Source organism: Schistocerca serialis, chromosome 5 (assembly GCF_023864345.2).
Source record: "Schistocerca serialis cubense isolate TAMUIC-IGC-003099 chromosome 5, iqSchSeri2.2, whole genome shotgun sequence".
NCBI lineage: Eukaryota > Metazoa > Arthropoda > Insecta > Orthoptera > Acrididae > Schistocerca > Schistocerca serialis.
This window is the reverse complement of record NC_064642.1, coordinates 264,425,175-264,438,272: the sequence shown is the minus strand read 5'-3', so window position 1 is coordinate 264,438,272 and position 13,098 is coordinate 264,425,175. Positions and strand designations below refer to the sequence as shown.

The window sequence follows — 13,098 nt, the reverse complement described above, 5'->3', positions numbered from 1 at the left end:
ATAATAATAATAATAATAATAATAATAACAGAAGCAGTAGTATTAGTAGCAATAGTAGTAGTAGTGGCAGATATAAAAGCATTTATAGGTGTAAAAAATTGATATTTTCTGATATAGCGAGTTCCAGGGAATGAAGATTTTAGGAGACAGCACCAACTAAGAACATTGGAAAATGAGGAAGATCTGGTTGGTCAGAAGGATGTAGAGGGGTAACAAGAGCGTATAGGGGCAATGGTAGTCATTATTATTGCTTCGGTATATATGTTATTAACTATCCCTTTAAATTGTAGATGTTATTCAGTTCTCCAATATAATGGAGGAGGTTACTCCGGAATCAGTTCCTTGCTACTGAAAAGGACTTCGAGAAAGTGGGTGAGCGGTGAAGCAGGACAAAGGTTTTTGCTCTGATGGTAACTGGTGTTTCTGCCACGTTGCACGTTGTCATGTTGTTCAGATAATGGACACGACATTCCATCCTGCTCTTCACAACGTCAACATATAAAAAAAAATGTTTCGCGAATCCATTGAGCCAACAACAAGCACTGGATCTGACGAACGACGTTCACTTTATGTACTGAGTTCTGATATTTAATGATGTTTGGCACCATATTATGTGGAATGGAACGTTATGTAGGTATCGATATATACTGTGATTGGAAAAGATGTAATGCCTGGTGGTGGTTTGCAGTAATCGAAACTGCTGGCAATAATAAAAGATTCCAGAGCAGCTGATAGTGGTTCAATATGGATTTATATAATTATCTGCAAAATGTAGGGTATAGCGAAAACAGTGTCTGAAGGTATTACTTTCATGACTGTTAGAAGGATTGGCATCTCGTTCCCAAAATGCATATCTATTGTTACTTTCCAGGCTAAATTGGAAATCATCAACCGATACTCAATTATGTGTTTGTAATGCATCTCGAAATGGCATCCTGAGCCTGTTCCTTCCGTTTGATAACGTACATTGGTCAACAGGGTGCGTTATGGTGCCTCACAATGAGCCAACTCGCTTCAAAACCTGGACATAATAGAAGAATGGACAGAAAATGCTACAGAAATGTGTTCTTATAAAGCTCTTTGGGTCACTGATTAGGAATACGGATCGGAATTACAAAGTTCAAAATGGCGGATCAAAAAATTACAATTTTAGCCAAGCCTAGTAAAACTTCGGGAATAAAGTATTTTGAGGTCGCTGATAACGAATCAGAATTCAAAATTGCCGCGCTGAAATGTTTTATTCGATGTTTTGCATTTTTCAAACGAAATCGTAGCCACAGTCGTCGCTTCTGTTATTATCGCTTTCAGAAGGATCGCTGTCGGTTTGTCCACTGGGAGACAGTTATAACAGAAAATCTCTTACCCCAGGTGGCATCTGCTTATCTTCTTCAATTGTCATTTTCTACGTTTTGGAGATATGTGGATCCGAAGCTGTCAGAAGCGAATGAAATAAGTCATGCTCGTTTCCTCGCAGAAATATCTGCGTGTAAAATCGTCTCGGGAACACCGGATATGCTTACTCCGAGCTTCCTGACATCTTTAGATAGCCGACGAATCGGCAACAGAGCAGCTTCGATTATGGCTTATCCTTGCATCAAAAGTATGCGGACTGATGTCGACATCAAACTTCATTGAAGAACATTGAGAGTCTGGGGAAGTTGGCACTCGACTTTCTAGAAATATACATTTTTCCAGAGTTATTGATAGATATACTTTAGTTGTAGAGTTCTCTGTACCAAATTTGAATAGTTCTGCAGAACTTCGCGAAAGAAACATAAGTACTCGGAAAAATTTTAATCTTGTAAAAAAATTATTTGCCAAACTGCGAAAAAAATTATGATAATTTTTAACATTTTATGCAGCGACAGAAACTGATATTGTTTATATAAGAATATACAGCCTACAGTTGCAGGTTAACTTTATCGTTTACCTAGGTTTCAACGTTAGTAATAACGTCTTCTTCAGAACCTGCAAAAAGTTAATATTGTAATGTGCTAGTAAATTATATTAGATATGGTCATCCTACAGGATGCAACGTGTAGTACTTACATAAAATATTATTTAAATGTTTTCCTAAAACAAGCCATGACCTAAATCAAGTTGAGTTAGGACATGACTTGTTTTAGGCAAACATTTAAATAATATTTTATGTAAGTACTACACGTTGCATCCTGTAGGATGACCATATCTAATATAATTTACTAGCACATTACAATATTAACTTTTTGCAGGTTCTGAAGAAGACGTTATTACTAACGTTGAAACCTAGACAAACGATAAAGTTAACCTGCGACTGTAGGTTGTATATTCTTATATAAAAATTATGATCCTTATTCTGAATAACTCCCCAAGAGTTCCAAAGAAAACCCAAATGACATTTTTTGAGCAGGTAATAGTTTCAGATAATTGTAATAATAAGAGACCCATTTTTACAGAGTGACGCTGTCGCGGGATAGAAAGATGAGCGTCCAGTAAAAACAGCAAATATGGACAAGCAAGTACAATTGAACTCCCTAACTGTAGTAGATTGTTAAGGGGGTAGGAGAAAGTGGAGCCACGCAGGGGAAATTTTGTAGCCAACACGTCAGATAGTAGCGGAAGTAGTCTAGTGTGAACTCAATATACGTCCCTACATCGTTTAAAAATGTCGTGAAAGTTTCTGGAGTGCTACCCATCTTATTTTATGCCGAAAAGAGGGCAACATCGCTGTCATATATTAAACAGCCCACACAAACAGTATCTGAAAAATCTGTCGTTGTCCGACTCCCTGTTTACTGGCAACTGTCACGACGTATGTCATGTCAACTTGCGACTTGAATGCCATCGCAGCACTGGACACACATGCACCAGTGCAATCTACACAAGATTTCGCAGGACTGGAGCTGGAACGTGCACCTTTTTCTATTCTGTCTCCTGTGTGTCTGTACATTTGCCGATCCGGATGATGCATTTTGTGCGGTAAGCGTATCGACGCTGTTCGTCCAAGTCGGCTACCCTATCATCTCCCTTTCATAGTACCAACTGTCCAACATGCAGCTGTCTCTCGCGTACAACTGACGTAAGTGGACTGCCGTGTCCTTTATTTCCAGGTGTTAGTTTTGTGGAAAACTAGCACGCTCAGCTTTTACGCCGCTTGTTTTATAACCTTTGTATTGCGGTGCAGTGGAGTCGCATCTCAGAACTTGCCCGCCCGGCTACTTACGTGGACAGACGCGGTGCAGGTGCGGCGGCGGCTGGCTGTGACATGCGCGCGGCTGGACACGTCGGCTGCCGCGTGGGCGCGCGCTCTACTGACTGTGCCACGGCGCGGCGTACTATCTGGCGTCCCGCGCGGCGCTTCGCGGCCGGCGCTGCCCGCTCGCCGATAATGCGCGCTTATCTGCCGAACCCAAACACCTGGGAGGGTCGCGTGCCGCCGTCCACCGCACTCGGCCGCAAACACGTACGGAGGCAGTGCAGCCGCCCTAGTCCTGTTACCTCCACTCCCGCGTCTCTACAGGCCCGTCCACACGCAACGACCTGTCGACGCAAATGTCCGTGCGTGCAATAGATCGTTGCAAATGTGGTACGTTCACACGAAACGAGTTCCGATCTACTGCTTGTCTACCATTTGTCGGTGTAGAAAAGAAATTTCAGTTGTAAGCGACTGTACTTCTGTACAGTAATCTCAATGTTAGTTTAGATAAGATATCTGTATGGTGCGAAAAGTGGCAATTGACCCTGAATAAAGGAAAGTGCGAAGTTATTCACATGAATACTAAAAGAAATCCGCTAAATTTCGATTACGCGATAAGTCACACAAATCTGAGGGCTGTAAATTCAACTAAATACTTGTTGTTGTTGTTGTGGTCTTCAGTCCTGAGACTGGTTTGATGCAGCTCTCCATGATAATCTATCCTGTGCAAGTTCCTTCATCTCCCAGTACCTACTGCAACCTACATTCTTCTGAATCTGCTTAGTGTATTCATCTCTTGGTCTCCCTCTACGATTATTATCCTCCACGCTGCCCTCCAATGCTAAATTTGTGATCCCTTGATGCCTCAGGACATGTCCTACCAACCGATCCCTTCTTCTAGTCAAGTTGTGCCACAAACTTCTCTTCTCCCCAATTCGGTTCAATACTTCCTCATTGGTGCTAAATTTCGATTACGCGATAAGTCACACAAATCTGAGGGCTGTAAATTCAACTAAATACTTGTTGTTGTTGTTGTTGTGGTCTTCAGTCCTGAGACTGGTTTGATGCAGCTCTCCATGATAATCTATCCTGTGCAAGTTCCTTCATCAATCAAATTGCAATGACTCAGCTTTATCATTTAATGTACGTCTTCGTAGATGGGCAGAACGCACCAATTACATTGATTACACAGATTCATTTTTAGTTAATAACTGGTCACGTGTGAGGTTTATAGAAAAATATTTTGAATCGTTTCAGGGAGTGTCATTTGAAGTACAATGGTTGGGCGGGGCGTGTGGTCCGGTGGTACAATGAAGCCTTTCGGTCCCAAATGGTTCGTAAAAAACAGCTGTATTTATATGGAGACACAAATATAGGCAAGTCAACTCTTGTTGAAAAGATTTTGTCAAGGAAGCAACATGTCTATCTTCCATTTTGCTCAGAATTTGGTTTCGGTGGTTACGATCCCCGTGTTCATAATGTCATTGTGTTCGAGGAGTTTGAGTGGTTAAGGTGGCGTCCGTATGCGTCTATTTTGAAACGCATTGTCGAAGGACGTCCAGTAACTGTGAATGTAAAAAAATAAGCCAGGAATGGTTATAAAACACAGAGGGTTGGTTATATTTGTGTCTAAAGAATTTACTATTGGTGATGAGGCATTAATATCACGTTTGAATGTTGTTCATGCTGACTGCCACATAATTCATTGTTTACAAATGAAGGAGGAGGTGGCGTCGGACACGTCGGACTTGGAGGCCGAGAAGGAGGTTGTATGCATTTCGTCGGACGAGGATGATGACCCGGGCTCGCCGTGCACGCCCGAGGCGTTGGACACGCCGACGGAACATTCTGACTAGGCCATATTTCGGCAGGATGTGTAAATGGCGTACCGAGTATACGCAGTCCGACGGTTTACGATTTGAATATGGGAAGATGGGGGCAACAGAGAAATATGACGAGAATGCGCAGAACTTTAGTACACCTGAGCATTATGACATTACGGACGAGTTTAACTTCTTTGCAAATAAATATGCTTCTGTAATTATTAACAAAATCGTAACATATGTGTATAGGATTAATGTAAGAGTAGAAAGACTAACACTAGATGACAGAGCGAATAAAAAAATATTTGAGGATCAAATCTTCAACATTCTTCTGTAGCACCACATTTCGAAAGCTTCTATTCTCTTCTTGTCCAAACTAGTTATCGTTCATGTTTCACTTCCATACATGGCTACGCTCCATACAAATACTTTCAGAAACGACTTCCTGACACTTAAATCTATACTCGATGTTAACAAATTTCTCTTCTTCAGAGACGCTTTCCTTGCCATCAGGGCTCGCTCGTTTTTCCCGCGTGCCGTTCGAGTGTGGAAAGGTAGAGAGACAGCATGAAGGTGGTACATTGAACTTTCTGCCAGGCACTTTATTGTGAATAGCAGAGTAATCACGTAGATGCATATGTAGATGTAGATGTAGAAATTTATTCAGAAATGGGGGAAATTATATTACGGTCTGCGTTTCACAACTTTTGCAACAAAAAACGAAAAGCAAACAAAATGCCACAAGCGGGAAGACAGAGCAAAATCGTCTACACAGTGGCTGCTTGAGCAGAGGCATTTCCCACATATAAATTCGCTTCATGAGCTGAAGGGCGAACTCTATGACTGGCGCAATTATTTGAAGGTGGATTTAAAAATGTACACTGTATATTGATGTTCATAACTCCTAGTATATCGCGGAAAAAACTTGTAAGAAGAGAGCAATTTCTCTTTATGAGTGGCTAACGGTGACGTTAAGACACCTGGTAATAGATGCTAGAATGATTCAGAATTTGCTATTGCAATTTCGTAACAAGCATTGAGTGAAATCATACCCAACACACGTAAGCTATTTGCGCTGTCCTAAAGGATGATTTTATAGAGCCAAGTAAAGTACTGTAGCTCTGTTCTGACAAGATAGAGGTCATCTTTTTACACTTCACCTCTAAATTACTCTTGTTACAACACTGATCAGCCTGAAATTATGACTATCTATCTAATGGCGGATGTGTCCATCTTTGGCATAGAATAACAGCGGCGACATGTCGTGGCATGGAAGGAACCAGGCCTGGAGGGTTTTGGCACCAAATATGCACACACTAGACACCTAATTCTCGAAAATTCAAGGGAGGTGGGCGATGAGCTTTGACGCCACGTTCAATATCATCCCAGATGTATTCGATCGGGTTCAGATCTGGAGAGTTGGGGGGCCACCACATCAACTGGAACTCGCCACTGTGTTCCTCGAACCATTCCATCACGCTCCTAGCCTTGTGACATGGCGCATTATCTCGTTGAAAAATTCCACTGCCTTTGGGAAACATGATCGTCACGAAAGGGGGGCGTGGTCTGCAATCAGTGTACCTTACAAAAATCAAATGGCTCTAAGCACTATGGGACTTAACATCTGAGGTCATCAGTCACCTAGACTTAGAACTACTTAAACCTAATTAACCTAAGGACATCACACACATCCTTGCCCGAGGCAGGATTCGAACCTGCGACCGCAGCAGCAGCGCGGTTCCGGACTAAAGCGCCTAGAACCGCTCGGCCACTGGGTGTCATGGTACCTACACGACATCCACTGGAGCCGTGGACGCCCTTGAGGATGTTCCCCAGAGCATAATGGAGCAGCCACCAGCTTATCTCCGTTCTGCAGTACAGGTGCGGAAGAGCTGCTGTCCTGGAAGACGACGGATTCGCATCCTCCCGTCGACATGATGATGAAGGTAACGATATTCATCAAACCATGCAAAACACTGTCACTGCGCCAACGTGCAGTGCCGATGGTCATGCGCCCATTTTAGTCGTAGCTGCCGATGTCGTGGTGTTAACACTGGCACACATGTATAGGTCGTCGGCTGCAGAGGCCCATCGTTAGGAGTGTGTCGGTGCACTGTGTGTTGAGACACAGTTGTGCTCTGCCCAGTATTAAAGACTGATGTTAGTTCCAACACACTTCGCCGCCTGTCTTGTTTCACCAATCTGTCCAGCCCACGACGTCCGAAATCTGTAATGAGAGGTGGCCGCCCAATCCCACGATGTCTGGACGTGGTTCCATCTTGGTTTCGCCACGTGCTGAGGGCACTCACCACAGCACTCCTCGACTATCCGACTTGCCCTTGGTCAAACTCAGGTAGATGGTTCGCCTTCCCCATTCTACACGCTCACTGATACTACATGCATCGTGCGTGTGTTCGACTATGTCATTCTTCACCGAGGCGCACGAGAAAGACACACCATGGCGCGTACGTCACAGCAAGTGACACTGCAGCTCTTACGAGTTCCAGCAGCTGTCTCCAGTGGGGAGCAAGTAACTATTTCAGACCAGTGTAATAACTGTTTGCCGGCCGGTTAAAGGCGCTGCAGTCTGGAACCGCAAGACCGCTACGGTCGCAGGTTCGAATCCTGCCTCGGGCATGGATGTTTGTGATGTCCTTAGGTTAGTTAGGTTTAACTAGTTCTAAGTTCTAGGGGACTAATGACCTCAGCAGTTGAGTCCCATAGTGCTCAGAGCCATTTCAACCATTTTTTGTAATAACTGTTGACTGCGCGTTTAACCGCATGCAAGTTCTCAATAGCACACGGAAAAGTGAGAATCTTTCTTTCTTTTTCTTGTGCCTTTATCCCGCAGTTTCGCAGGGTCGGCATGGTTAGGTTCGGATTTGGTCAGGTTAATGTTAAGGGGTGGCCGGATGCCTTTCCTGCCACCACTCTGTACCACCTGGGATGGAATTAGTGCACCCCAGCAGTCTGCGTCTAGTGTAATCCATGGAATAGTGTGAACGTGTTCAGATGTCTGCGAGTCGTGTAACTGAGGCGGACGTGGGGACCAGCACAGTATTCACCTAGTGGGATGTGGAAAACCGCCTAAAAATCACATCCAGGCTGGCCGGCACACCGACTCTCGTCGTTAATCCGCAGGGCGAATTCGATCCGGGTCCGGCGCGTCTACCCGAGTCCAGGAAGCAGCGCATTAGCGCTATCGGCTAACCTGGCGGGTCGGCGGCTAACCTGGCGGGTCGGCAAAGTGAGTATCTTTCCAGTTAAATATTGATTTGCCGTGTGTCCTGCACGGAGCCGAGTGTACGCGAAGTGTAGTGGACAAGCCGACTATTGTGACGTCAAAATTTCATTGCAGGGCCCTTATATCGCGTTGGCCCCGATTCTTAGCCAGGTGACGCCGCTGTGGCGTAGACGGGTTTATATCGATAGGAGGTCGATGGTCATAATGTTCCTGCTGATCAGTGTATTATACTAGTAAGTGAAAGAAGTGTAACAACAACTATGTCCCTGAAAGCAGTGTCCCAAGGTCTTCAACTATCAGTTCGACACAATATCTTGACTGCCGCCTTCTTTAGAACAAGTAGGGACTACTTTTTTTTCTACGTTGTCACAACTCACGTTGGATACTGGTATAGGACAATATTTAGTGAAAGTATGCTAACAATCCCCCAACACCAGATCGAATAGATTTCGTTATTTTGGTTAGCTCTTTGTGGTAAACAGCAACGAAATTTTTCTTTTTTTTATTATGTGCCATTTCCCTTTCCGCCATAGGGTCATCCGCTCGTAATTTCTCAGTTAAAAACCTCTAAGCAGCTGCCTTCTTATCCCTATCGCTGTATTCCCTGCTTTTAATTTTCAATAAACATGTATGACTCCTTTACATTTCGGTGAATTCGGCAGTAAACTGTCTAGGACACTGACGTGTATCTGCCGTTTAAAATTCGTTCTGCACACACAAACGAGAAACACCTGACTGAACAAATAGCTGACTCTACACATTTTAGTGTCAGATTTGCGGCGAACTCGTCTCCACACGCTCCAACTTGTCTACGCGGATGTGATTTGAACCTACAGATTTGAGCGGTGTCGCTCAAATCTCCAAATCCAATATCCACGTTTGCGTACATCTCATGTCTGAGCAAATCTCCTGTTGACATGCAGCGATCGGTCTGCGCAGATGCATGTGCGTAGACAATTACGCACACAGATCGTTGCCTGGGAACGGACCTTGACGCCAGCGGTCTAACACAGTGGTTAACAATTGCGCATCGCGGCTCCCAGGGGTGTGGCGACCTTACGGTAGGGACGTCGCGATGGTTTCATAAAAATAATAATTTTATTTGCTTGCTGAAAAGTTGAACACACGGCAATCGTATTCTTGCAATTATTTATGGCATATGAAGTTTAGAACTAAAATATAGAATCAACCAAAGCAGTTCACTGCGACTCTCCAAAATTATCTATAAAATCGACTTTGAAGTTTTCCGAAAGTCGTTAATACCGTAAAACAAGTTCGATATCTTCGACAGGCACTATGACGCTGTGGCTGAATCAAGGCCCCACAGTCCCGTAAGTGGTCCGTGGTGAGCGAATATCGGTCATTATCGTGGTAAACTTACGCGCGAGATCTCCTCTTGCTTGCCCATCATTGTCCTTAAAGTTCTCTAATTAAAATAAAATATGACAAGTCCTATGCTTTACAAAAATAATTTACATTCTGCTGTATATGGTGCGCCAACGGCTTTGCCGTTGTGGTAATATCGGCTCCTGGCAGATCACAGAAGTTAACCGCTGTCGGGCCTGGCCAGCACTTGGAGGGCTGGCCGTCCGAGCTGCCGAGCGCTGTTGGCAAGCGGAGTGCACTCAGCACTTGTGAGGTCAATTGAGCAACTCCCTGACTGGCAGAAGCGACTCTGGCCACGAAAACTGACAACAGCTGGGAGAGAGGTGTGCTGACCACATGCCTGACGTCTCTCGGCTGAGGGTGACACGGCGGTCGGTTGGTGCCTTGGGCATTCCATGGCCTCTTGGGACCGAGTGTATATGTTTAGGAAACCGAAAAACAGATAGAACAGCACCATCTTTCAGCCTTCTGCTATTTACACTGTTCGCAAGGAAACAACTTCCCTTGAAATTTTTCGAATATAGAAAATGGTTTCCTGTTGGTCGGAAACCTTGCCTCCTGACAGAATTTAACCGTTTTTCTAAACAGGGAACTGCAATTAAATGCATGTTGATTATATGATCACGTTGTAGAGATATTTATCAGGCAACTGCATTAACATACAAAAGTCTAAAAACATACACGAACCTATGAAAGGTTGGATTGGTCTCTTTATGGAATTTATTTGTGCAATTAAACGCTGCGCAACTCTTCACCAGTTTTCACATAAACTGGAATGTACAGGCAGTACAATTACGACCAACAAATTCAGTGTACAAGGTCTTACACAATTTATGTTGCACACTTCTAGAGTTTGTCGGGGAGACTTAGTGGATCAAGTTATGCATAGGAACCCATGTCGGAAACATCATCCAGCGACGCTATAGGACGTCAAAATTCCAACCACTGGCTCCCGTAAATGTATATACAGACAGTGTGATTCCATGATGATGTTACAAACTTTCTAGAATGATGGAGAAGGATAAATTATCAATTTGAGGTAAGGATCCCCGTACTGTAAAAAAACGAGTCGAAAATTATAAGCGAAAACTGTTTTGATACCTCTGGCAGTCGTATACATGTACTGACACTGCTGTTGCTAAGATAGTAGGATAGGCAATTTTCAGAGGTAATAATATGGACCAAGAAAAAGGAAAAAATGTCCAATAAACATCGAGTCAAATGCATACCTTATGAGCTTTGAGCATTTGTTCAATTGAGATGTGTTTCAGAGTACAGAAGAAGTGCTCATAGTTCTTCAGGTATGCATTTTGGAGTCCATGTTTACTAGACATTTTTTCTTGGTTTTAGTCCATACTACCACCTTTCACAGCTTTAGCTACAACAGTGCTAGTACGTGTATTCCACTGTCAGAGATATTCGAAGTCGATTTCCTCGAGAACTTTTTGGAATTCCATCGAACTGAGTAAAATTTACGTATTGGACCCCACCTTCCACTTTTCATTATGGCGCGGATGTAAATACTAGGTTTCGCTATTGGTCGATTTGTTACCACAACGCCGGGCGGAGTGGGCGTGCGGTTTCAGGCCCCATGTCACGGATTTCGCGGCCTCTTCCGCCCGGCCGGCCGCTGTGGCCGAGCAGTTCTAGGCGCTTCAGTACGGAACCGCGCGACCGTTACGGTCGCAGGCTCGAATCCTGCCTCGGGCTTGGATGTGTGTGATGTCCTTAGGTTAGTTAGGTTTAAGTACTTCTACGTCTAGAGGACTGATGACCTCAGATGTTAAGTCCCATAGTGCTTAGAGCCATTTGAACCATTTGACCACACCACATTACGTTATGTAGATATAAATGCTATGGTGCGGGAATCGGAGGATCTGTTGTGGGAAAGCGGCGTTTGAGTTAAATCGGAGAGTGGCATAAAGACTCGTCGCTCCCAAAAGCCATACTTCAACGAAATCCTTGAAAACCAAACACACACACACACACACACACACACACACACACGCACACCATCGTACGCATTGCAGTACATAAACTAGTAGTTTTTAATATTCATCATCACGTGCGTGTCTCTCACAAACTGGTACGACAATTCACACTCTCTGCTTGAAATATCTTTCGTACTTAAAAGAAATTCAGCACAACACTATCATTATTTTGTCGATTACGGGCAGACGATTTCTCGATCCGCGTTTAGAGGTTCTACAGAGTATCGTGTAACCATGATAAATCACTCCCAAGACTATCATTAAGGGGTTGTTTTTGTACTAAGTACGAACACTAACATACAATGCTGCGTGTGCTTCACTAATTCAGAGTTCTGCGTGTAGTATCAAAGTAGAGGCGTAAGTGTTAGGTGCTATAAATGAGAAAAGCTGCACGCTAAATTCCTGTAGCCCTTACCATAGAAGTTGATGCCTGTGGCGCACAGTGTTCACCTCGTCACCTGATCGCTACAACTGAGCGCAGGGCTGCGCGCGCGCGTTGCCGAGCGTGCTTCCAGCGAAGACCGATTCCCTTCTGATTGCTCCGGTGCACGCGAGGGCTGTGCGTAAGGCGCAGACGACAGGTGGGCCGCATATGCTCCATTGTGCTCGTAATCTTACGCAAACTCTGCTCGAAACACAAACACGGAGGTGCGTCTCCACACCACTCCTTGTTTATTTACGACACTGTTTATATCGCTATTCAACAGTTTGCCTTTGCGATTATTGAAACAATACGCTGACATCAGCAACAGACGAAGGATATGTAAACATTCGCTCGGCATTGATAATGCTATTCTGCACGCTGGTGATACAGTGACGACGTTGCGTCACAAAAACCAGTAAATGTTTTTCTGTAAAGGCCTCGATCTTATGCAACAATGCGAGATATAAAGCCCGTTCTCTGCAAACCATTCACAGAGAGCGCAGTTGAGTGACGTTAAATTCAACGCGCACAGAGTTCAGGACATCATGATCACCGAGAGAAGAGACGTGATTGATTCGACAGAAGTTCTCTGTCTTCTTCTCCCCTTCGTTTTTGAATCATGCTCTCCCCTTGTTTCCTGAGTCATATGGCAACTTGAAGAAAAATCGAAAAAGAGAATGGAAGGGTTTGTGATGTACTATTACATATGGATCCTGAACACTGGGTGGACTGGTAAGACAAGAGAAGATTCTCTATAGAATCGACGATGAATAGAAAAATGTGGAAAACGCAGCTACAGCAAGATATAGTATGCAGGACACGTGTTAAGAACTGAGATAATAGTTTCCATGGACCTAGAGGGAGCCGCAGATGACCAAAGTTGCAAATGAAAACAGAGATTGGAATATATCCAACAATGAATTGAAGATATTGAGAGTAAGTTCTACTCTGAGAGCAATAGACTGGTACTGCAGAGGGAATCATAGCAGGTTTCATTAAACCAGTCAAAAGACTGATGACCCAAAGAAATGTTAGCTTTGCGCATATGTTTTTGA

The 13,098-nt window shown here is 44.0% G+C and overlaps 1 protein-coding gene across 3 annotated transcripts in view; it reads right to left on the bottom strand.

Moving 5' to 3' along the window:
* Window positions 1-12,154, bottom strand: part of LOC126480907 (band 3 anion transport protein) — a 603,907-nt gene extending 591,753 nt beyond the window's left edge. For 2 of the 3 annotated variants that reach the window (XM_050104308.1, XM_050104310.1), the window contains exon 1: window positions 12,035-12,154. The gene's annotated coding sequence lies outside the window, so the exon portion shown is untranslated. Of the gene's footprint in view, window positions 1-3,202; window positions 3,249-12,034 lie in introns of those variants that run through there. The other variant, XM_050104309.1, reaches the window with a different exon arrangement.
* Between the last annotated feature and the right edge of the window lie 944 nt (window positions 12,155-13,098).